General features: G+C 42.4%; 1 protein-coding gene and 1 long non-coding RNA gene across 2 annotated transcripts in view; one reads left to right on the forward strand and one right to left on the reverse strand.

Annotated features, from left to right (window-relative positions):
• Nucleotides 1-11,596, reverse strand: part of c14h21orf62 (chromosome 14 C21orf62 homolog) — a 32,929-nt gene extending 21,333 nt beyond the window's left edge. The window contains exon 1 of the mRNA XM_033032566.1: nt 11,439-11,596. The gene's annotated coding sequence lies outside the window, so the exon portion shown is untranslated. The remainder of the gene's footprint in view (nt 1-11,438) is intronic.
• On the forward strand, nt 7,696-24,681 carry LOC116980393. Its single transcript, XR_004413953.1, has 3 exons — nt 7,696-7,705; nt 15,978-15,982; nt 24,647-24,681. It is a non-coding gene; the product is annotated as an uncharacterized LOC116980393 (long non-coding RNA).
• The last annotated feature ends 1,041 nt before the right edge of the window (nt 24,682-25,722 follow it).

Raw genomic sequence — 25,722 nt, forward strand, 5'->3', positions numbered from 1 at the left:
AGAACTATTTCTTTGAATTGCCCCCAATCACTTTCTCACCTCTGCTGCAATAGTATTGATCAAAGTCATTGATAATGTTGTGAGCAAAGGTGATCTGGACTGTCTTGTCCTTCTCAACTAGACTTCAGTCTTTGGCACAATTGTCTCGTTTCCATTCTTATCGATGTCATCATCATCATCGTTGAAAACATTAGCGGCGCAGTGGTGCTGGTTTCCAATGGGAACGGTGACGGATGCACCACGCATATCTGTCCTCCAGTTCCTGCGGACTTCCGCCGTTGGAAGTACAGGATTTCGGTGTGTGTGCTTTGTCATAATTCCTTACAATGCTATGTACGACAGTGATCGCAACTTCTACTAAAGTGTGGATGGCAGTTGGCTCGCTAGGAGCTCATCCGCCCCATTGACAGGTCTTGTTTTCGGTCCTACTGGGGGTCCACAGCCCCCTCCTCACCTGGAAAACCAGGTGGGGGAGATGGTTTAGTCGCCGACTATCCGACCATAGAGCAGGTATTGATCTTTCATGCAATTACTTCTGCTATCTTCCAAGGATCAACTCGGACATTTCTTTTCGACATGTTGTGTCTCAGCAATTTCATAAAGACATGTGGCTTTGGGTTCAGCATTTATACTGATTTGTTTTAGCTTCACCTCACCATCTCACCTCTTGTCTACTCTCTCTAAATTCTCAAACTTTGTGTCCAACATTCATCACCGGATGAGATGCAAATTCCTCAAATTAAATTTAGGGAAGATTGAAGACTTCTCCTTTGATTCCCATCACAGTCTCTGTTCCTTATCCCAAACTCCATATCCCTGCCTAGCCAATGGTAGACACAAAATGCTGGAGTAACTCAGCAGGTCAGGCAGCATCTCTGGAGAACAGGAATAGGGTTCGAGTCGAGACTGTTCTTCAGACTCTGCGTAACCAATGTCACACCTGACCTTGAGCTCAGTTTCAGACCTCTAGTGGTACAGCTGAGCCCTTGGTTTGCCTCCATACCATTACCTGATTCTCCCCACCATCTCAGCTCAGCTGCTATTGTAACTATCATTCTTGCTCTAAGCTTTATATTACAACTAGACTAACTGGGATCCGTTGGGTCCCAGCTTCACAAGGGAGGGCTGGTCCCCCAACGCAATATTCCACCTCTCAACCAATTCCAATATTGGTAGCCAGTGGGAGTGGGGGGGGGGGGGGGCTTTCTGGAGCGCTAGTATGGATGTTGTGGGCTGAAGGGACTGGTTTCCAGAGGGCTAGTATGGACATTGTGGGCCGAATGGATTCTTGGGCTGGCGGCTCAGTCACTCAAACCTGGTGTGCTGGCAGCTCACTCACTCATGGCTGGTGGGCTGGCAGTTGACTCATGGCTATTCCTTGAAATTCCATTTCAAGCAGGATGCAACGCCACCAAAATCAAGTGCAATTTCCCACCACTTCAAGCAGGGTGCAAGGCCACCAAATTCAAGTGCAGTTTCATGCCACTTCAAGCAGGGTGCAAGGCCACCAAATTCAAGTGCAGTTTCATACCACTTCAAGCAGGGTGCAAGGCCACCAAATTCAAATGCAGTTTCATACCACTTCAAGCAGGGTGCAAGGCCACCAAATTCAAGTGCATTTTCACGCCACTTCCAGCAGGGTGCATGGCCACCAAATTTAAGTGCAGTATCATGCCATTTCAAGCAGGGTGCAAGGCCACCAAATTCAAGTGCATTTTCATGCCACTTCCAACAGGGTGCAAGGCCACCAAATTCAAGTGCCATTTCATGCCACTTCAAGCAGTGTGTAAGACCACCAAATTCAAGTGCAGTTTCATACCACTTCAAGCAGGGTGCAAGGCCACCAAAGGCAGAGTCATGACCTCTCCCTCCCTCATCTTGCAGAATCTGAGCCACCGGAAGGGGCATGGCCTTCATGAAGTGATTGACAGGAGAGAGAATCTCAACATTATTTAAACACTAATAACTCTCTTATTTTTCATCGATGGGAAAAATCCTCAGGACCTGATGAGCGGAGGGGGACTCTGAGCCAAAAATCACAGCCGTACTTGGTTCTTTCTAAAATCAATATATAGCGCAAACAGGAAGTGGTCTAGATTAGACTTTTAATTATATAGAAGGCAACACCACTTTTCAATAAGGGAACACCTCTTTTCAATAAGGCAACACCTCTTTTCAATAAGGCAACATCTCTTTTCAATAAGGCAACACCTCTTTTCAATAAGGCGACACCACTTCTCAATAAGGTGACACCACTTTTCAATAAGGCAACACCACTTTTCAATAAGGCAAAACCAACACCACTTTTCAATAAGGCAAAACCAACACCACTTTTCAATAAGGCAACACCACTTTTCAATAAGGCAACACCCACACCACTTTTCAATAAGGCAAAACCAACACTACTTTTCAAGAAGGCAAAACCAACACCACTTTTGCATTTTCAAACCAACACCACTTTTGCATTTTGAAACCAACACCACTTTTGCATTTTGAAACCAACACCACTTTTTCATTTTCAAACTACATTTTCAAACCACATTAAGGGCACTCACATGTCAGTAAAACTACACTCAGTTTAGTAGACATGTGTTCAGTGTTATTCACAGCTCAGACTGAGAGTCGTGACCTCTCGCTCCCCCATCTTGCAGCGACTGAGGCACGCCCACACTTCCGGGTTTTATAGTCCCTCCCCCTCCCACCAGAAGGGGCGTGGCCTTCATGGCGTGATTCACAGGAGAGAGAATCTCAACGTTTTTTAAACATTAATAAGTCTTTTATTTTTCATCGATGGGTAAAATCCTCTTGTCCTGCGCAGCGGAGGGGGACTCTGAGTAAGATGGACAAACATCACAGCCGTAAGTGGTAGCATTTTTTCTAAAATCAATATGCAGTGCGAACAGGAAGTGGTCAAGATTTGAGTTTTAATTATATAGATAACTGGGTTCATGCATTGTATTTCAACAAAGAACATCATTGACATTTTCTACCAATGCATCTTAAACTCCATTCATCAATCATTCTTGTGTTAGCCGATTAAGGCTTGGTCCTGCTTCAGCAAATTCTTGATTTTAAAATACGTATTCTTGTTTATAAATCTCTCCATATCTTGCCCCCTTTCTATTTCTGATATCTCCTTTGTTTTAATTCTCTGATATTTAATTTGAGTTTAATTCGAGTCATCATTCCACCTATAATAGTTGCACATTCAGTTGCCAAGGCCCAAGCTCTGGAATTCCTGCACACAACCTCTTTTGCTTCTATCGCCCTTTTTATTTCTCAATTACACTCTTTAAAGCCAAACTTAAATCCAGAGATTTTGCACATTGTGAGTTGGTGTCAGTTTTTTGTTGAACACTTGCAACAAATTACTTTTGGATTTTACTTGCTGGTGGGAAACTGCATTTTTTAGTGATCTTTTTACAATTAAGTATCAAGTTGTCACATTAAGAAGGCACAAAATGTGCAACCCACATTTTACAAGAATTATCATTTCAGTTTCACTATTTGTTACCGTGAGATCTCAATGCTGGGCTTCTACTCCTTGCCACTAAATGACTGTAATTGTATGCAATGCATCACCAGTAAACCAGTAAAGTGTGAAAAGATTAATATAACATAACAATGGTTATGAAATTCCTTTCACGGTGCATCAAGTAACTTTTTTTTGTTGGTTCGGTTCATGGATGTGGCAACATCGCGAAGAATGTGAGCTAATATTCATAGGCTCAGGTATGAATGTATCGCGGAAGCAGACCCTTTGTTCCAACTCTGCCATGCCGATAATCCCATCTCCCAGCGTTTGACTCGTATCCCTCTAAACCTTTCCCATTCATGTACCTGACCAAATGTCTTTTAAATGTTGTTATTGTATCAGCTCAACCACTTCCTCTGGCAATTTGTTCCATGCGCCCACTATCCTCTGTGTGAGAAAGTTGCCCCTTTGGTTCTTATTAAATCTTTCCCCTCTCACCTTAACCTTAAACCTATGCCCATTTGTTCTTAAATTCACCAACCCTGAGAACAAGATTGAGTGATCATCCTACTTAGTCCCCACATGACTTCCTTCATCTATATAAAATAATCCCACAATAATCCCACAAGGAATAATGTCCTAGGTTGTCCAACATCTGAGGTAAGCTTGAATCTTGGTGATAAGTTCCAAGGTAGTCAATCTTCTTGGCATCACTGCTGTTTCTGAAGCACCATTAGTTTTGCTTGTTATCTGTTTGTCTTTACTTTCGCCTAGATCTTGCACTGATCTTATGCCCAGCAAAGCCTTTTTGTATTGCTGACAATGATGATCACAAAATGCTGGAGTATTTCAGCAGTTCAGGCAACATCTCTGGAGAAAAGGAATAGGTGACGTTTCTGAAGAAGGGTCTCGACCTGAACCATCACCTATTCCTTTTCTCAAGTGATGCTGCCTGACCCATTGAGTTACTCCACCATTTTGTGTCTATCTTTGGTGTAAGCCAGTATCTGCAGTTCCTTCCTACACAATGAAGATCATAGAAACAGAAAATAGGTGCAGGAGGAGGTCATTCGGCCCTTCGAGCAAGCACCGCCATTCATTGTGATCATGGCTGATCGTCCCCAATCAATAACCCGTGCCTGCCTTCTCCCCATACCCCTTGATTCCACTAGCCCCTAGAGCTCTATCTAACTCTCTCTTAAATCCATCCAGTGATTTGGCCTCCACTGCCCTCTGTGGCAGGGAATTCCACAAATTCTCTGGGTGAAAAAGTTTTTTCTCACCTCAGTCTTAAATGACCTCCCCTTTATTCTAAGATTGTGGTCCCTGGTCCTGGATATATATGTAATTCCATTTTAAGGTACTTCCTGGCTTCAAGATAACAAAGTACTGCTTTAAGCTGCCGTTGGCAATAACTTTACTTTAAACTTTAGAGAAATAGCATGGAAACAGGTCCTTCGGCCCATCGAGTACACACTGACCAGCTAGCACTATCCTATCCCTTACACTAGCATTATCTTACTCCATACCCTAGCACTATCCTACACACTAGGGACAATTAACGATTTTACCAAAGGCAATTAACCTACAAACCTGTGCGTCTTTGAAGTGTGGGAGTTACTCCAGCATTTTGTGTCTAATCAGTCTTTTTCTTGGGTAGGGTGTCTGAAATTAGAGAACATTGGTTTAAGGTGAGAGGGGAATTATTTAAGAAACATGAGCGGCAAGCCTTTCACACAGAGAGTGGTGGGTATATGGAGTGAGCTGCCAGTGAAAGTGGTAGAGGCAGATACAATCACAGTGCTTAAAAGCATTTGGACAGGTACATGGAAAAAGGATGGGCCATTTGCACGAAAATGGGCTTGGCATAGATAGACATCTCATTTGGTATGGACAAACTGGGCCACAAGGGCCTGCTTCTGTGCTGTATGAGTCTATCACTCTACATGCATTGATTACCCCTTTTGCTCCACGGAGACCTACTCGTTAGAAACATAGAAACATAGAAAGTAGGTGCGAGAGTAGACCACCAGGTCCGTCGAGCCCGCACCGCCATTCGCTCATGGCTGAACACTAAACAGACACACTTACCCACAAACAATAGACACAAGACACAGAACACAAGACACTACCCTCCCCTTTATACCGCTATCACCCCTCTCCACCCCAAGAACCTCGTGATCTCCTGGGGGAGGCAAAAAAACGGATAAAAACCCAGGTCCAATTCGGGAAAAAAATCCGGGAAATTCCTCTCCGACCCCAATCCAGGCGATCGACACTTGTCCAGGAGATCACTCAGGTCTTACTATACTAACCATACCTAGGTCCATATCCCTGCCCTCTCCCCGTAGCCCCTTATCCCCTTGGCAGCTAAAAAACCATCTATTTTAGACTTAAATATATTTAACGTTTCTGCTTCCACTGCTCCCTGGGGCAGTGAATTCCATAAATTAACCACCCTCTGGGTGAAGAAGTTCTTCCTCATCTCAGTTTTAAAAGAGCCCCCCCTTATTCTGCAACTATGTCCCCTAGATCTAGTTTCCCCGATCATTGGGAACATCCTCGGTGCATCCACCCGATCAAGGCCCCTCACGATCTTATATGTTTCAATGAGATCGCCTCTCATTCTTCTAAACTCCAAAGAGTAGAGTTCCAGCCTACTTAACCTTTCCTCATATGTCAATCCCCTCATTGCAGGAATTAATCTTGTAAACCTTCGCTGCACTGCCTCCAGGGCTAGTACATCCTTTCTTAAGTATGGACCCCAGAACTGTACACAGTATTCCAAATGTGGTCTCACTAATACTGTGTACAGCTGCAGCAAGACCTCCGTGTTTTTATACTCAATCCCCCTAGCAATAAAGGCCAAAACTCCATTGGCCTTCCTGATTGCTTGCTGCACCTGCATACTAACTTTTAGTGATTCATGTACTAATACCCCTAGATCCCTTTGCGTTGCATTACAACGCAGCTCCTCCTCATTTAGAAAATAACTTGCCCTATCATTTTTTTTCCCAAAGTGAATGACTTCACATTTATTAGTATTAAATTTCATCTGCCAAGTTGTTGCCCACTCACCTAGCTTATCTATATCCTTTTGCAGACTCTTCCTATCCTCCTCATCCCCTACTTTTCCTCCCATTTTTGTATCGTCCGCAAATTTTGATATATTACACTTGGTTCCCTCCTCCAAATCATTTATATAAATTGTGAACAACTGGGGTCCCAGCACCGACCCTTGCGGAACCCCGCTAGTTACCGGTTGCCATCCCGAGTATGAACCATTTATCCCCACTCTCTGCTTCCTATTTGTTAGCCAATCCTCTACCCATGCTAATATATTACCCCCAATCCCATAATTTTTTATTTTTAGCAATAGTCTCTTATGTGGCACCTTGTCAAAAGCCTTTTGGAAGTCCAAGTATACCACATCCACCGGTTCCCCTTTATCCACCCGGGTTGTTACTTCCTCAAAGAATTCGAGCAGATTCGTTAAACAGGACTTTCCCTCGTTACTCTCTGTACCAAGCGGCACGGTGGCGCAGCTGTGAGAGACACTACCTCACAGTTCTAGAGACTTAGCTTCAATCCCGCCTCTAGGTGTTGGCTGAGTGGAGTTTGCACATTCTCCCTGTGACCTGCCTACCTTTTGATTATTTTTTTCAATATGTATGACCTTATAATTCCCCACATTAAACTCCCTCTGCTAAATTCTAATCCAATTCACTACAGTCACACTAGCATAATCTCAACATGCTTTCACCTAATGTGGCATTGACAAACTTCCCCATCTTACACTCTGCCCACCTCCAAGTCATTGATGGCCAAGAACTGATCCTTGGAGAGTACTGCACTGCTTACTACCTTCCAGTTACAAAAAGACAGATTTATTCTGACTTTCTATGTTCGATGTGATAGCCAAATCCTACAGCACAGTCCCCAACAGCATTGAAGGAGTATCTTCATTAGGAGGATTACCAAAGTTCAGAGAAATAACTCATCTCCACCTTCTCAAGGACAGATAAAGATGTGTTATGAATCCTAGCCTTGACAGCGATGCCAACATTCCATTAGTGAAACAAGGGACCTCTTACAGATAGAGATACCAAAATCTCTGAAGCGATTTAACCTTGACACACTAAATACTAAAACATCTTCCAACTTTTATAAAGCTTGATTTAAAAAAAAACAAATAGCTGTGTTCTTGTCAGAAATGTATATAAAGGAAGGGTAGATTTTAGTCAAGACCAGTTTATAAATGTAATTATTTCGTCCTTTTATTTTATGCAGAAGTTCTGCTGAGAATTGCACCATGGACATGAATTGTCACTGTTGCCATAGTGATGGTAAATGAATAACATGGTTTTCCGAGAAGTGAGATTGGTCAATAATTCTCTAACATTGCGTAAGCGTAGAAGTTCCTGCAGTAACTCAAGCAGACCAATTATTTAGTAATGTAAAAATGAATGTTTGAGCAGAGACTTAAAATAAATGTGTTTGCGATTTAAAAATACCTAGCTGAGGGTTGTGATCTGAACTTTCCAAACAGTAGAAATATGCCATCAAATCCTTTTTGTTTTCATAACTAATCTAGTGCTTGTCAACTGTTCCCTCAGATCACCTTGAGTGGTTACAATGATTAAAGATGTTAATTTAAAGTAATTCCCAGGATTAATTTTGGTGGTGGGACGAATGATTGCATCAAGGAAAAGGCCAGCAACTTAATCAGTGGATACTATGTATTGTTGGTGAGATTTGTGATTTGTGATGTGGTATGGATGCACTTTATTACAGTGATCTGTGTTATTAGTGGTATGTAACAAAAGCAGTGTACCATCATGTACCGAACCCAAATACCACCAACCCTGGTTGCGTGGCAATTAAAGATTCTATTCTATTCTATTCTATTCTTCCTCTACACTGATCACATGTCAGATGATTTTAGCCATAACCAGGATCAGTTTTCTTCAAAACCATTAAATCCACTTTCTGCATGACAAGAACAACAGGGAAATGGAAAAAATACCATTAGGTGAGTTGAAAAATTATCACCATGGTTTTGTTGTCTCTAAGTCTCCATATATCACAGCAAGGCAACTGAAGAAAAAAAAGAAGGGTTTCGGCCTGAAACGTTGCCTATTTCCTTCGCTCCATAGATGCTACTGTACCCGCTGAGTCTCTTCAGCATTTTTGTGTACCTGTCACTAAAACAATATTATTAGATACAAGGCTGTTAAAGTAACTCAATGAGATTCAATATTATATGGCTCTGTACTTGCTATAGTCCAATAATAAGGGCTTGGGTCATTCACTGCATAAGATTGGGTTACATTACTGATGGGCACAGATCTGTCACCATTAATCATCAGTGTACAGTGTTGTAGGTTACCGGTCTCTTGCTGTCACTGACTGCAATTTCAGAGAGTTCTTTTAAAGTGTTGATACGGGCAGAATGAGCTATGGGATTCTTTGAGTTTGCATCCATGCCATGGATATGGAGGAGAAACACATGAGGGTGTATGCTGATAGAAACAGCTACGGTTGAAATGGCATGCATCTGCTGAGCTAAGCTGGCCAGTTGAACATCGGGAGACAAAGCTCATTACATAGATGGAGTATTCAATGATAACTGCAGGGAAGTATTTACCACCAGATTCAGGAACAAGTTCTTCCCTGCTGTTAATAGTCTACTGAATGGACCTATCGTAACCTATGGGAGCAATTCCGATCTCCTAACCTACCCCCTTGCAGCCTTTGCACTCTTTTCATTTGTACTTTCTAGATTTAAGAGGGAGTTAGATGTTGCTATATTTAAGAGGGAGTTAGATGTGGCCCTTGTGGCTAAAGGGATCAGGGGGTATGGAGAGAAGGCATTTACAGGATACTGAGTTGGATCATCAGCCATGATCATATTGAATGGCGGTGCAGGCTCGAAGGGCCGAATGGCCTACTCCTGCACCTATTTTCTATGTTTCTATAATTGCTGTAACACTAATTTCTCCCCAACCCCTTCCCCTTCCACCTATATTCTTTTCTCTAGCAACACAATTCGATCCACCAGGCTCTGTCCCACCCCATCTCTCTTCCAGCTCCCCCCCCCCCCCCCACCACAATCATTCTTGAGTCACCCCAGCACTTTGTGTCTTTTTTTGTTGTACTTGATTATGAGTTGATTATGATCAAGCACGGCATGATTTGGCTCGATAGCAAGCAAAGCAAATAATTTTACTGTGTCTCGATACACATGACAATAATAAAATAAAATACAGAGACCAATACCGATGCCAATACCGATGCCAATACCAATACCAATACCAACTTGAGCTACCCCATGGATGTTTCGATAAAAACTCCAAATAATCACATTTGTCAGGGAACCTCAGCTTTTGCTTCTTCAGTGGGTAGGATTTTAGTGGGTAGGATTAATGTGGGCCCGACCACCTCTCAACCTCGCCACCTGTACATTTCTGGTTGCAGAGGGTTGAATGGGCTGAACTTTTGCACCTGAGAAGCATCTGGTGAAACAGAACAGGGCCTGAGCATTGATCGTCCTTGTGTAGTGGATGGTGTGTCAAAATAAAGTAAAATAAGTCAAGTACTGAACTTTTTCCATCGAATTGTACGCCAGGATGGAGTGGATGTGGAGAGTCCAGGACCAGAGAGTCCAGGAACAGAGGACATAGCTTCAGAATAAAAGGACGTACCTTTAGAAAGGAGATGAAGAGGAATTGCTTTAGTCAGAGGGTGGAGAATCAGTGGAATTCATTGCCACAGAAGGCTCTGGAGGCCATTAATGGATATCTTTAAGGTGGAGATTGAAAAATTCTTGATTAGTATGGGTGTCATGGACTATGGGGAGAAGGCAGGAGAATGGGGTTGTGAGGGAAAGATAGATCAGCCATGATTGAATGGCGGAGTAGACTTGATGGGCCAAACGGCCTAATTCTGCTCCTGCAATTTATGAACCTCATTCAATTGAAAGGGGTCACAGTCTGTACATCGACCTTCCATGATATAATGCTATGCGTCAGATGCAAGGTGCATCTGGACACTTTTTTCTGCATGCCGCTGCAGAATGGACAATCAAACAGTGGCTCGCTGCAGAATGTTTGGCTTTCAGTCTGCATTCCTGAAGCCTGTTTTTTAGGGTAAATTAGTATTCATTGCCGTGAAAGTTATTTTATATGATCTGTTCTTAAAGTCTTAGAAACGGGATCAGGTTGCAATGTGTGGTGAACTGCAAATGTAATTTGCTAAATCCATCCATATCCAAATGTTAACCACAATGGGATATAAGGAACACTACTTTGCTGGAAGTTATTAAATAACTTGATGATTGCTAGTGATTGAATGACAACATCACATCACACTTTAAAAAACGACATTTTCATTACGCTGAAGCGACTCAAGCCAAGATAGCTCAAAATATTTTGGCAGTAAGCATGGAACATGCAATTTGCTTTATATAGAACAGTAACCATAGTATAAAATGGTTGTATGCACAGGAATGGACGATAACTCAATTTATTTTCATAATATGCCAAGCCATCTGAGCTCGACTGTGATGTTGAAACAAATAAGAAGATTAATACTCCCAAAATCTGGAACATAAGTGAGCCAAGAAGGAACCTGCCTGCTCTTAGATTATGCAAATGTTATATTATCCCAGAAGGATTTTCTTCTTCGAATTCATGATGACAGTAATACATTTTTTGTCTGTCGTTATGGAAGATCGAGGAACCATAAATAACCTATTCAAAAATGTTACTCTCAAAGTTTCTCCCATTTTCGATTGCAAAAGATACTACTGAATTCCTCTACCATCTCCTTCTACAAAAAACATATTTTGATTTTAACTCTGAAATGTTGATCACAAAGTTACACCTATAAGCAAAAAGCTAATAAAGCTGCCAAAGCATAATTCTTTAAGGAGTAGATCCAGATAATACAGTACTTTACTTACCTCTCGTTACATTTCGCCTTCTCCAGTCAGTCTGCATCAGTTTCTTGAGTTATATTACCTCATGGCTCACACCAACCATCCTCTTTGACAGTCTTATAAATCTGGAAGTGAATGGAATGTGCTTTGTGATCTTGGACTTGCTGTTTTCAATACTCAGTGGAGGCCATAACCCTCAGCTGTTGCCACAGCAACAGCTTTCTGAGGAAGGGCAGCCCGAAACCCACAACCTAATTATTAACACAGCAGGATGACAAGTACCTTTCATTTAATCCAAATGCTCTCAACTTCCAAATATACACTGCTTGAGACTCGGGTTTATTCAGAGTTTTCAGTACCCGTAACAATTTTGCGAACCAAAATAAGCTGAAAATCACAAACCAAAGAATAACGAGAACAAATTATACGGCCATGTCTGAAATTAATTAACACTGTCAGAGGTTAATAAATTCCAGGTATTACATCAATACAGCAGGAAGATTTCCTTTACACGCTGTTACCAAACAAATTGGACAACTTATTTTTGAGACACTTTTATGATTTCACTGGAAATATTTTTGAGATAGGGTGGATGTGGAGAGAATGTTTCCACTAGTGGGAGAGTCTAGGACTAGAGGTGATAGCCTCAGAATTAAAGGACGTTCCTTTAAGAAGGAAATGAGCAGGAATTACTTTAATCAGAGGGTGGTGAGTCTGTGCAATTCATCGCCACAGAAGGCAGTGGAGGCCAAGGCAATGGATATTTTTAAGGGGGAGATAGATAGATTCTTGATTAGGTCAGGTGTCGGGGTTATGGGGAGAAGGCAGGAGAATGGGGTTTGGAGGGAGAGATGGATCAGCCATGATGAATGGCAGACTTTTAAGCACTTTTTATGGTTCTTTAATGCAATTGGTAAGTATATCAGATCTTACAGTAAGCCCACAAAAAACAGGATGAATCCAACCTGGTCACATTCTATGCTTTGAATACACTCAATTATCAGAAAAATGATGTCAGGATCTGTGGTGTTTTTTTACTCATTATCTCCTGCTTAATGATTCTCAAGGGCCTGTCATTTGGGCGTCATTTACGCGACAGGCAGGCAGTGACTGACGCGCGACAGTCGCGCAAAAATCGTCCAGCAGTAGGACAGTCGCGCTCTTTGCTCTTTGCCCCTGCTTCTTTTGGGAGCCATTGCGATGTCGTTCGTACTGTACTGTTATTTTAGTCTGATCTCCGTGGCAAGGATTTTCCCAGTGAAAGATTTTCAAAACTTGGCGCGCTTTATACTCGGGTGATCACGTGGTGCAGCGCTCAAATGACGGGCAAATGGCGCGCTGACGGCGTGTACGCGGCGACGCATGGTTACAGACGTTGATGCACGGTGACGCATAATAAATTAGCATAGGCAATGTTCGTGCGTCACCGTGCGTAACCATGCGTCACCACGCGCTACACGTATGCCATCAGTACGTCAGTGTGCGCAAGGGATATGTCACGCAGGTGGCGCGCGAGGATTTTGAACATTCCAAAATTCTGGGGCGATAGGGAAGCATCGCGCGTTACAGCGCATCACTGCATACGCCACCACGCGCCACGCACGTGTCATGACGCGCCAACCAATTTTTAAGATGTCGCGTAAATGAAGCACAAATTAAGCCCAAGTGGGACAGGCCCTTAATTCTGGGCCCTCAGAAGACCATTTGATTCCAGATCTCACCACAGTCGCAATGCAAACATTGACTTAGATTCTATATTGGCTGCTTTATACATTATTGGATTATTCAAGCAAGCATGGCATCTGTGAACCTTAGCTATGAGGTATGGTAATATGGGGAGCAGTAGCATTGGTGATGGAACAGGAGACCTCCTGATATCATATTAGTAGACCGTGGGACATGGGTATTCTTGGTGTTGTAATAATACCTGGAAGAAATTAAGATATTTAGTTGCTGGAAAGCAATTATGACATTATATATATGTTTACTGAAAAATAAGATGCTATTTGGCCCATTGTGTCCATGCTAGACATCACATCCCCCGGCTAGTTCTTCAGGTCTAACTACCTTCAACTAGCTCTGCTACCAGAACTAATATCAATTAACTTTCACGAAAAAGGGAAATACCAGGAAAAACACAAACTGCAGATTCACAGCAACATCTTAAACTGGAGAGTAACCATGGGGAATGCAATGTTCGTTCAACAGAGAGTTGCTGAGTTCTGCATTTGAGCAAACCTGGCATTACTGAGTTGAGGTCTGAGATGCTTTATCTGAGATCCTCCCAAAATAATGAAGGAACGTTTGTGTCAGAGCTACTCCCAAATTCCCATACTACAGACAATGAACCTTTTTAAGTAGTGGAAGAGATGCCAATCCTCAAGTTTAAGTTGCACATAATTTTGATGGGATTGGGAAAGCAGATAGACTAAACATCAAAAAATGGTAACCATGACTCATAGAAGCCCTTCTGTTTCAAATTTCCTTTATTTACATTATTAACTGGTGTGGTCTACATATGAGTCCAGGTTTCTAGTAGCATAGTTGATTCTTTAGTATCTTCTGGCCAGGCCATGCAAGCTGGTTAATTATACCAAATTGTGACCCAGAAAACATAATAGGAATCAAACAGAATGGATCATTCGACATTGTCCCAGGCTACGAGTTCAAACATGGAAAGGTGCTCTTGCCTAGTCAATCTCACAAGGATCTCTACAAGATCTTAGCTAAATTTAGAGGTCTGTTTTTTTAAGAATAGCGGCAGCGTAATCACACTTTGTATCCATACCAAGGCTGCCAATGTCTCATATCCCAGGATTTACTAGTATGATATCCAGATGTCTTCTGTTCTATCACCAAGTCAAACATGCCAGGACCACGAATTAGGTGTAAGTAATTTTTCGAGCTTTCAAATTTGGCAACAGGTTAAATAATAACAGAAATATCCTGCTGATTATGACCTATCCATCATCGAAAGCATCATCACTTCCTCAATCACAGTCTGGTACGGAAACACTGACAGTCACTCACTACACAGAATACAGCGCATTGTCTCTAAGGCCTCCAGGATCATCAACTCCCCCCTACCTTCAATCCATTCCATTTACCTCCAACGTACCTCAAAACGGGCATTAAAGATCATTTCGGACCCTCCCATCTAGCAAACCACCTCTTCCAGCCTCTCCCTTCAGGGAGGCGCCTCAGGTCACTTGCCACAAAATCCACCCGCTTTAAAAACAGTTTCTTCCCCTCAGTAATAAGAACACTCAATTCCCCCCAATAACAGGCTTTTGATGTGTATAATGTCTTGTCTATGGTATTTGTCTGTTCTTTTGCACTATGTATTGTTGGTGAGATTGTGATTTATGATGTGGTATGGATGCACTTTATTACTGTGATCTGTGTTGTTATTAGTGTTAATGTGACTAAAGCAGTGTACCACCATGTACCGAACCCAAATACCACCAACCCTGTTTGCGTGGCAAATAAAGATTCTATTCTATTCTATTCTATTCTATTGCCTTCCTCAATGAAAGGATCGACACATCGTCATGTTGAACATTGAGGAAGCACTGAAAGTAGCAAGTGGACAAAACCAGTTTAATGCATCATTAAAGAATTCTACAAGGTCATGTAGACACTTCATTGCTCGTAACTCGCAGCTCGTAACAAGCTGCCAAAGGAGATAGTTGAGGCAGGGACTATCCCAAAGTTTAAGAAGCAGTTAGACAGGTACATGGATAGGACAGGTTTGGAGGGATATGGACCAAACCCAGGCAGGTGGGACTAATGTAGCTGTGACATGTTGGCTGGTGTGGGCAAGTTGGGCCGAAGTGCCTGTTTCCACGCTGTATCACTCTACGACTGTGATTCTATGAGTCTATGACTTTGAACACCTCTATAGGCCAAGTGCTGAAGGGCATGGCTGCCAGTTTGGTTTTCCATCAGATGGTGGAAGAAGCAGCACTTGGACTTACTGTCGCTTTTCTACCTGTGACCCATGCATCTGTCCAGGGCAGTTTTTTCAGATCTAACTACCTTCAACTAGCTATTCGTCCAGCACGTACATCAATTAACTTTCAGGAAGAAGAGAAACGCCAGGGATAACACAAACTCCAGGCATAAACTGGAGAGTGACTACGGGGAAATGCTATGGTGGTTCAACAGAGAGTTGCTCTGACACTCACATTCCTTTGCTCTGTTAGAGGTCTTGAGATATAAAGCTTCTCAAAGCTCAGATCATTACTGCTAGGATTCCTGCACATGAGATATGTGTGTGGGAGATTTCCAAACAATAGGAAACTCAGGATTAAAGTTAACTTTGGGGGAAACACAAAGATGGAAGGTTACAGGGACATTAATTAATGATTGTTTATTTCAACTGCACAAGCAACCATTGTGTCATGAGGGTATAAGAATCCTACAGTTACTTTAGGAATTTGAAGTAGTTTGAGCTTGCTCAGCAGGCCTTTTATTAAACCGACTTGTTCGATATACTCACCACTGATCTATGATTTGTTTTATTGTGTGCCTGTGCCTATCTGAGTAAAGTCAGATACAGAGTACGGGTAAAGTACAAAATTCCCCCTAACAGATAGCCAGTGAGGTAAATGAGCCAAACATCATGCATACCTCACTCTTGGCTTTAACGTATGGAGCAAGCAACTGATCTATTCTATTGGTGTTCCACATTACACCATTTGTTTGAAGTCACATATTGCCAAGCATTGGGTAATATTTTGGGAAGACAGCTATATATAGAGTGTTTTTACACAAATGACATAGATTTGACTCTATGAAGGATTTCTGCCAAAATGTCCTGCTCTCCATAGACATTTCAGTTGGATAGAGTTCCATGAGATTCTGAAACTGGACAAATAACTTAAAGGTTGTTGACTCATACGCTGTGATGTGTTGTATAGGATAACTAGGAAAATATTTGTGTTACTGTTAAAAGCAAACTGTGTCATTCAGTTACCTAAGATTTAATGAAATGCTATATAATTGGTTTGAATGTGCTCAGTGATGTGCTCAGACAAAATATCTGCCAATTACACTGCTATGATTGCCAGCACTACTCAAATTAGGCCCAAACGTACTGTCACAAGAGAAACATGGCAGATGCCATCTCCCTGGCTCAAATAACAAGTAGCTTGATAACAAGGACAACAATGTCAGACTCCGACATATTGACTATAGCTCTGCCTTCAACATAATCCAAACCAAACATCTCCATGCAGCTGGACCTAGGACACAGCAACCCCCTCTACAATTGTACCCTTGGCCTCCCGACCCCTAGATTGCAATCAGTAAGGATTGGTGACAAAATAACATCCAAGATAATTCTTAACAGCATAGCTGCATTCTCAGCTCCTTATTAACCTCGAAGATAGACACGAAAGGCTGGAGTAACTCAGCGGGACAGGCAGCATCTCTGGAGAGAAGGAATGGGTGATGTTTCAGGGTTGAGACCCTTCCTCAGGCTGATCAGTCTGAGGAAGAGTCACGGAGTACAGGAAGGAGAAAGAGAATTTAGAATTTATATTAAACTAAACTGAATTATATTAAAGTAAACTAAATTCAGTTCATTGCATTGTCATGCTAGGAAAACTTTGTTTACATAATGTGCCACTAAAATGGAGCCAATGCTACTCAGTAATTTTCAATCTCTTCCACCCACAAAGAAAGCATCCTACCCAACCCACCATTAGCCCTCTGGCCCAACCTCCTATCCACACTGGAGGTGGTCTTGGAGGGGTGGATGCTCCTCAAACTGCGGAGCACCTTGGACAATACAGCTCACCCCCTCCATGACATACTGGGCAACCTGAGGAGCACCTTCAGCGATAGACTGCTTCCACCAAGATGCAGCAAAGAATGCCACAGGAGATATTTTTTCCTTGTGGCTATCAAACTGTACAAATCCTCTCCTTTCTGTTTTGGGGTAGACTGACTCCCCTTCTACCTATGCCTTCCCCTCCCCAATCTTTGCACAGCCCAAATCCTGGACTTTCCGCTCGTCAATTTAATTTCATGTTTCATGTATCTTGTTGTGTTTCAATAATTTCACTTCTGGGATAAATAAAGTTCTATCATATCATATTGCATCGTAATCACCCAATGATCCAATCCTCTCTTACTGCCCAATGTTCCAATGAGTGAGCTGTTGATCCGCTAACTCCTTATCCCTCCCTCTACGTCTGGATCCTCTCATTCCCAGTTTATCCCCTTTACCATGGCCATGGCTCCAAATGGACCTCCAATAGCTAGATCGTTCTCAACACTCCCTGAATACCTGAACCTCACCTGACTTTCAGATCCTATTAGAGTTTGCAGCAGTCAGACCATGGTAGTGAGCTTTGTATCTTAATTGTTAAGTCTTCAATATATTAATCAGTGCATTTCAACTTCATGGGATAGACACGAAAGGCTGCAGTAACTCAGCGGGACAGGGAGCATCTCTGGAGGCAGGACTTTCATATGAAGAAAGACTGGATAGACTCGGCTTGTACACGCTAGAATTTAGAAGATTGAGGGGGGATCTTATAGAAACTTACAAAATTCTTAAGGGGTTGGACAGGAAGATTATTCCCAATGTTGGGGAAGTCTAGAACTAGGGGTCACAGTTTAAGGATAAGAGGGAAGTCTTTTAGGACCGAGATGAAAAAATCATTTTTTACACGGAGAGTGGTGAATCTGTGGAATTCTCTGCCACAGAAGGTAGTTGAGGCCAGTTCATTGGCTATATTTAAGAGGGAGTTAGATGTGGCCCTTGTGGCTAAAGGGATCAGGGGGTATGGAGAGAAGGCAGGGATGGGATACTGAGTTGGATGATCAGCCATGATCATATCGAATGGCGGTGCAGGCTCGAAGGGCCGAATGGCCTACTCCTGCACCTATTTTCTATGTTTCTATGTTTCTATGAATGGGTGATGTTTCTTGTTGAGACCCCTCCTCAGACTGATCAGTCACCCATTCCTTCTCTCCAGAGATGCTGCTTGTCCTGCTGAGTTACTCCAGCATTTTGTGTCTATCTTCAATTTAAACCAGCATCTGCAGTTCTTTCCTACTCCTTATTAACCTCCCTCTATTCTCTGTGGCGAAATAACAGCTCCGTAGTGGACCAGATCTCAAATATTGACAAGCTGGAGTACAGGAAGAAGAAAGAGAATTTACTAGCATGGTGTCAAAACAACATCCTCTCCTTCAATGTCAGCAAAATGAAGAAGCTGGTCTGACTTCAGAAAGCTCAGTGGGGTAACACTATAAAGAGGGGTAGAGAGCATCAACGATGCTAACGTGGAAATAGTTGAGAACCTCCAGTTTCTAGGAAAAAATATCAATGACAGTTGTCCAACCACATTGATGCTATGGTTAAGAAACCACACTGACACCAGTACTTCCTCAGAAGGTTAAGGAAGTTTGTCACATCTTCAAGGACTGACAAATTTTTACCAATGCGCCATAGTAAGCATCCTATCAGATGCATCACATCTGACAAATGCACTGCTCAAGACCGAAATACATTGCAGAGAGTTAAAGATGCAGCCCAGTCCTTTGCACAAAGCAGTCTCCCCCCACCCCTTACCGCAGCAACCCTTCCCCAATTCTCCATTTCTCCATTTACACTTCTCTATTCCAAGGAGCGCAGGAGGATGAGGGTGATCTTATAGAGGTGTACATAATCATGAGAGGAATAGATCAGGTAAACACACAAGAGTCTCTTGCCCAGAGTAGGGGAATCAAGAACCAGGGAACATGGTTGAAGGTGAGGTGGGAAAGATAGGAACCTGAGGGGTGACTTTTTTACACAAAGGGTGGTGGGTGAATAGAACAAGCTGCCGGTGGAGGTAGTTGAGGCAGGAACTATCGCTCTCTCTCTGTCGTATGTCTTTTAGACCTGCAGCTCCGTTGAGGCAAGCCAGGCCAACGTGTCATCGTCCAGGTCGATCAGACCTCGTTCACCATTCGGTGGCCGGTGTTTGGGGCAACTGGTGACTATGTGCTCCACTGTCTGTGTTGGGTCCTATCACAATGTTTAAGAAACATTTGGACAGGCACATTTCAAAACCTCATGATTAGCTGTGAACTCTTTTGAACATCCAGAGGATAGGAATAACACTGCATAAATGTAAATTATTTACCTCACAATATATATTTTAAAATAACCATCTCCATTCACTTTACATTATTTTACATGAACCTGGTATATCGAATATTTTAACTCTATCCTTTTTTTTGAAGATCTCCTTCCGCTTTTGCCATTCTGTGAAAGATGAACTTTGGAACTATTTGCTTACCTTCTTCCTCGGCCCACCCTCTTCTGCTTCACTGGCAGGAATGAATCATTTCCATACCTGTGCAAACACATGAAGAACCAAGAAGAAAGGATCTATCAGCTCTCTCAGGAAGTATCGGGGCCCAATCTCACCCGAGTAAGTTAACCAAACTTCAGAGTGGTAATGATTAAAGGTCTAAAGGCAACCATTTAATTCAATGTGCAATTATTAATTGCGCTCACTTTACAACTTAGCCATTTCAACAATTCAATTCCTACAAATAATGAAAGTGATGTTTTTCACAGCTGTCACAGCTGTAGAGTTGAAAGAAATGTTTCCCTGCCATAACCTCCCATTAGAGAAGTCAGCTGTATTAGGGAGTTTCCATGTAGCTACATATGAAGCAAAAAAAATAACTGAGTCAGATTCCCGATTTGAAAATAAAGCATCCAAAGTTTCAAACTTTTAGGGATGGCGTTTGAAGATGAAGTTATTTGTGCCTCGTGTCTTCTTACTGCAAATTCTTCAGATTTTTTTTTTACAATGTTCCAGTGAATGTTAGAATCTTTCTAGTCTAAATTAATTTTCGGCAGAGGCTGAGGCAAATATTTTGAATGTGTTTATTCAATGGATGTATTCATTAGATACAGTGCTACAGTTGTAATGGCATGGTCTGGATATTCAATTGTATGATTCTGGTTATTTCAGTACCGTGAGATTCAAAATTCACCTTGGGCAGGACAAAATGCAGCAATATTAATTTCACTGTAGAGATTTAACTGGAAGCATGAATCATATCTGCATGCTGATATTACATTATATCATCTAATGGGAGGCTAAAATCAGACTTCAATGTAATTTATCTTGCACTACACATTATCCTGTATCTGTACACCATGGGCAGCTTGATCATAATCATGTATTGTTGCTGACTGGATAGCTCATAACAAAAATGTTTTTCACTGTACACGTGACAATAAACTAAACTAAACTTTACTAAACTAAAACTATACTAAACTAAATCTAAACTAAAACTTAACTAAATTATATTAAACTAAACTGAATTATATTAAACTAAACTAAATTAAACATCCATCAGTTCATTGCATTGTCATGCTAGGACAACTTTGTTTACATAAAGTGCCACTAAATTGGAGACAATGCTTACTCTCTAATTTTCAATCTCTTCCACCCACAAAGAAAGCATCCTACCCAACCCACCATCTGCCCTCTGGCCCAACCTCCAAATCAACCCTGTCCCCACTGGAGGTGGTCTTGGAGGGGAGGATGCTCCTCAAACTGCAGAGCACCTTGGACAATACAGCTCACCCCCTCCATGACATACTGGTCAACCTGAGGAGCACCTTCAGCAATAGACTGGTTCCACCAGTATGCTGCAAAGAACGCCACCGGAGATATTTTTTCCTTGTGGCTTTCAAACTGTACAACTCCTCTTCTTTCTGTTGCGGGGTTCCCTTCCACCTACACCTTCCCCTCCCCAATCTTTGCACAGCCCAAATCCTGGACTTCGGGACAAGATACAAATCCTGGACTTTGGGACAAGATACATCATTTTATACATTTCTAGCATGCCTCCCCTCAACCTCCAATGTTCTAGAGAAAACAATCTAAGTCTACCCAGCCTCTCCTTGCAGCTAAAAACCCTCTAATCCAGGCAGCATTCTAGTAAACCTCCACTGCACCCACTCCATAGCCTCCACATCTTTCCTGTAATGAGGCAACCGGAACTGCATGCAATACTCCAAGTGTGACTTAACCAAAGTCCTACAGAGCTACATCAATACTGACACATTTAACATATACCCACCCTTTTCAGGGAACCCAAGCCCTTTGCACTATGGAATTCCCAGGCAATATAAGGTCATAAGGTCATAAGCAATAGGAGTAGAATTAAGCCATTTGGTCCATCAAGTCTACTCCGCCATTCAATCATGGCTGATCAATCTCTCCCTCCTAACCCCATTCTCTTGTCTTCTCCCCATAACCTCTGACAACAGTAGCATTCAAGAATCTATTTACTGCAGCCATAAGAAGGAAATTTAAGGAGGGAATTATGAGGGAATTTAAAATCACCTACAATGAAGACCCCATTATTCTTACAGCTATCCGCGATCATCCTAGTTCTTGTCTCTCTATAAAATGTTAGCTATATAACTGGGCTCAACAAGTTATTTCTATTGGGTTTTACAGTCATAATTTGCCCTGAAGATGTATATACAATTTATCATATAGTATAATTTGTTCACCATCTGGAGAATGCACATAAAGTTGCTTCAGATTACTGAATTGACAGAGTCTCTCCTTTACTTGATCACATTCTAGCTGGTATATGATAAGGCACCTATCTGCCTACAGAGACATTATTAACAACATCGGAACATTATCTCAAGGTTGTATTATTATCTACATCTTGTTTAATATACGTCCAATGGTTTCCACTCCAAATAGGAGATATTAACAATGGTTTGGAGTGATAAGAAAACATTGCAATACTAACCCTAATTTATATCATTAGAAGGACCATCACATCCCCATATGTTATTTTGTATTTCTTGTGCTCTTCTGGCAACACACACAATTTGATCAAGCAGCCAGGAATGCAAATTATTCCAGGCTGTTCCTGTTCTAGTAAATATAATTTTAACTCCACCCATCCTTTGGAAAAATATTACATGTCAACGTTACAATTTTGAAAATGAACAATTCATGCTGATTTGAACAGTGGGATAATTTTCATAAAAAGTGGGATAAATTTCATGATGCAACTCGAACCAAAGCAGGTACATTTAATTAGAAAATTGCTCAGTCAACTTCAGCCCTCTCCTCGTGGATAGGCGTGGAAAGTTGAAAACCGTTCCAGATTCGAACTTGTTATTCAACTTAAAGGCAGTATTGGCAAAATGTAAAATGATTAATTATGTGAAGTGATTGGATGTGGTCTCTGCTGTGTTGGAGTATGTACATGTGCAATGCAGCAATCAGTAAATGTTTTCCAGCTATCAAATTAGTTACAGTTTTCTTTGCAGACAAAATACTTTATGCATTAGGTTTTCTTTCAACTGCCTATATTGTGGTCATCACTGCTTTCATACAGTAAATGGACTGATGTCACTTGACATAATATATCTGATCTTACATGTGTCGCATTCTTTAGTTATGCTCTAATGCACCATAAATGCTGTGGAAAGCCTAAAACATTCATTAAAAGGGAGCACTTAAGAGATTGTCTAGTGAGTATTGATCCATGGCCTCCATCAGGTAGTTTGGTAAAGAAAAGCAACCTTGAACTTAAATACGGCATGATACCGATCGAATTTAGTTTAGTTTAGTTTATTTTATTTTATTGTCATATGTACTGATATACAGTGAAAAGCTTTTTTGTTGCGTACTATCCAGCCAGTGGAAAGACTAGACATGATTACAATCAAACCGTCCATAGTGTACATATACAGGATAAATGGAACAACGTTTAGTGCGTCTAATTAAAGATAATCCAAGGGTCTCCAATGAGGTAGATGGTAGTTCAGTGCCACTCTCTGGTTGGTGATAAAATGGTTCAGTTGCCTGATAACAGCTGGGAAGAAACTGTTCCTGAATCTAGAGGTGTGCATGTCAAGTCAAGTTTATTGTCATATGCACATGTACGATTTGGTAAAGGTACATTGAAAATCTTGATTGTAGCAGCATCACAACTACATAGAGGCAAACACTCAAACATATAAATTATACATAAATTACACAAAACTGTGAAAAGAAAGAGTGTATAAAACAAAATATTAGTACAAAACCACAATTAGAAAGTGTTCCTGGTAATGCAAGAGGTACTCTACAGCATCATGTTATTGAAGAAGGATTAGAGTTGTGTGGGATGATTCAAGCATCTGATTATTGAAAAGTCGTTGTTCCTGAATTTGCTGGTGTGGGACTTCAGAAGTACCTCCTGCCCAAAGGTAACAGCAAGAAGAGGGCATGGCTGTGATCCTTAATGATAGATTCCACCTTCTTGAAACAGCACCTTATGTAGATGCGCTCTGGTAGAAGGGGGTTGTTACCATGATGGACCGGGGCTGTGTCCACCACTCTTTTGAGTTCCTGTGTTTGGAATTGCTGCACAAGACCATGATGTAACCAGTCAAGGTACATTCTGCAGTACATTTGTAAAAGTTTGTTCTCAAGTATTTAGCAACCTCTGAAGTTCTTTAAATTTCTAAGAAAGTAGAAATGCTGGCACACCTTCTTCATGATTACATCAATGTGCTGAGTTCATGACAGATCATCTGAGATGTTATCTGAAGCTGCTAACTCTCTCCGCCATCAACCTACCAATAAAAACTGGCTGTGGTCGCTTGACATTCCCCTTCTGATTAGTACCTTGGTCTAGTTGATATTGAGTAAGTGGTTGTTGTGGCCAGGTGTTCTATTTCTCCTTCTTGTCTGCTGACTCATCACCATCCATGATTCAGTGAACCACAATGTTTCTGTCTGTGAATTTGGAGATGGCTTTGGAGTTATACTGAGCCACACAGTCATAGAGAGTCATAGAGTGATACAGTGTGGAAACAGGCCCTTCGGCCCAACTTGCCCACACCGGCCAACATGTCCCAGCTACACTAATCCCACCTGCCTGCGCTTGGTCCATATCCCTCCAAACCTGTCCTATCCATGTACCTGTCTAACTGTTTCTTAAACATTGGGATAGTCCCAGCCTCAATTACCTCATCTGGTAGCATGTTCCATACACCCAAAACACCCTTTGTGTGAAAGAGTCACCCCTCAGATAGTCATGGGTGTAAAGAGAGTAGAACAGGAGGCTAACCACGCAGCCCTGACATGCACCATTGTTGATGGTCAAGGTGGAGATAGTATTACAGTCCATACTGATTGGGTTTTCCAACGAGGAAGTCAAGGATCCAGTTCCAAGGAAATGTATAGAGGCCCAGATCTTGGAGCTTGGTGAGGAGTTTGGAGGGATCACAAGATTGAACATCAAGCTGTAGTCAATTAATAGGAGCATGACATATGTGTTCCTGCAATACAGATGGCCCAGAGTTGAGTGGAGAGTTACTGGGATAGCATCTGCTGTTAATTTATTGTGGCAACATGAAATGACCCGAGTTGAGGCCGTACTAAATCTCTGCTCTGTTTTCGTTGCCTTGTGTTAAGTAATGAGCCCATATCTAATGTTTAAATTACCAAAGAACTTGATTTTCAATCAATACTAGACTAAGTGGGACCCATTGGTTCCCAGTCACATGGGAGGCCTGGTCCCCCAATGCAACCAATTCCCCAATGCAATATTCCACCAAGGTGTGGGAGAGGGGGTCATGTGGGTGAGTGGGGGTGGTTTGGGTGGGTGAGGTGGTGTGGGGGGGTGGGGGGGTGTGGGGGGTGGGGTGGTGTGGGGGGGTGTGGGGTGTGGGGTGGTGTGGGGGGGGTGGGGTGGTGTGGGGAGGTGGGGTGATGTGAGAGGGGGTTGGGTGGTGTGGGGGGGGGGGGGGGGGGGGGAAGGGGGGAGGAATGTGGGAGGGGTAAAGGGGGTGTGTGGGAGTGTAGGTGGGAGGGGGGGTGTGGGAGAGAGGGAAGATGGGAGGGGTAAGGGGGTGTGTGGGGAGGAGGGGGATGGGGGAAGGGGGGAGGGAAAAAGGGGGGGTGTGGGGGTGGAGGAACTCCACTCAGCGGCCACCGGCCGTGGCACCACACAGCACCTCCCGACTCCACACAGCGGCTTTCCCGACCCCACACAGCGGCTTTCAATCAGCGCGGCTCACGGACTCAGCCCCGCTTCCGAGGATTTATTCTCCAGTGGGTGCCGGAAGGTGACATGTATGAACATAGTAGACTTTATATGTTTATGATTTAGCTCTGAGGATTCAGTCTTATATGTCTAATAAAGGGAGAAACATCTTTGCACTAGTTTATGCCTCAAAGAAGGTGCCCGTTCTGCAGAGGAGAACTGTCCATTTGCTCTCTGAGGTTCGAAGTATCTTTCACTCCACAAGCTGGGACAT

The sequence above is a fragment of the Amblyraja radiata genome, chromosome 14 (genome assembly GCF_010909765.2).
Source record: "Amblyraja radiata isolate CabotCenter1 chromosome 14, sAmbRad1.1.pri, whole genome shotgun sequence".
In the NCBI taxonomy this organism is placed as follows: Eukaryota; Metazoa; Chordata; class Chondrichthyes; order Rajiformes; family Rajidae; genus Amblyraja; species Amblyraja radiata.